Source organism: Emiliania huxleyi, assembly GCF_000372725.1.
Source record: "Emiliania huxleyi CCMP1516 unplaced genomic scaffold EMIHUscaffold_4, whole genome shotgun sequence".
In the NCBI taxonomy this organism is placed as follows: domain Eukaryota; phylum Haptophyta; order Isochrysidales; family Noelaerhabdaceae; genus Emiliania; species Emiliania huxleyi.
Window position 1 is genome coordinate 1,757,295 of NW_005198966.1, and position 1,046 is coordinate 1,758,340.

Sequence of the window (1,046 nt, forward strand, 5' to 3'; positions counted from 1 at the left end):
CCCGCCCTTGCGATCTTTGTGCAGGGTTCTTTGTGGGTGTGGTCGGCGACTAGCCGGGGGTCGTCCTCCCGATGCGCGATGGGGAGACTAGCACTAGCCGTCGTCCACATGGATTGGTCCCTCGGGTCCCTGCTGCTCCTAATGCTAATCTCTTCGTACATCCTCGGCTGCTGATATCTCCGCAAAATCCCCTGTTCCCTCCCTCGTCTCGCCCTGCGCGTCTGCTCCGCCTGCGCCTCCCTATAGCCGCCTCCCCCCGTCGTTTAACCGTCGTCTGCGGTGGCTGCCGGCTCTGCCCTGCGTCGTCTCTGGCGACGGGTCCTCCATAGACCGTCGGTTGAGGATGAGGTCGGTATCGAGATTGATATTTTTTTACAGAACACCGACATCCTCTATTCGCTCACTATATCTCTCGTGTGCTAGCCCCTGCGAGCGTCGCACCGCATCTTGTGCCCCGCCCCTCCCCCGCCCCTCCATGTGCTATGAACCGTGTGCTAAGAAGGAGCGCGCTCTGCGATGTATGCCCGTCTCCCAACTAGGGGAGATGCCATCTCACGCCCATCCTCTCTATGACGCGCGTCCTCACCCCTAGCCTCACCCTCTATGACGAGTCCTCATCCTCGTCTGCGCCCTCCGCCTCTCCGCCCGCGTACTCCTCGTCCTCGTCCTCCTCCGCCTCGTTGCCGTCGCCGCCTCCGCCGAGAAGGCGCGCCTGGCCGCCCGCCTCCAGCCCGCCGCCCTCGAGCGCGGCGTGCGCATCGTGCCGCGACTCGAGCAACGAAATGAGCTCCTCAGAGCCGGCTCCGTCGGGCGGGACTAGCCCGTGAGCCGCGCAGACCGCCCGCAGCTGCGGCACGCTCATCGCGTGCAGATTGGCAGGCGCGCTCTCCGCAGACATGTGCGCCGAAACGCCTGCTTCGCCGGCCTGCGCGGCAGCGAGGCGCGCCAGCTTCTCCTCACGCCCGCCGCCCGTGCACACGCCGCGCTCGCCACACGCAGCGTCGAGCTGCTTGTCGGTGAGAAGCCTACGCGCGCGAGAGGCAGAG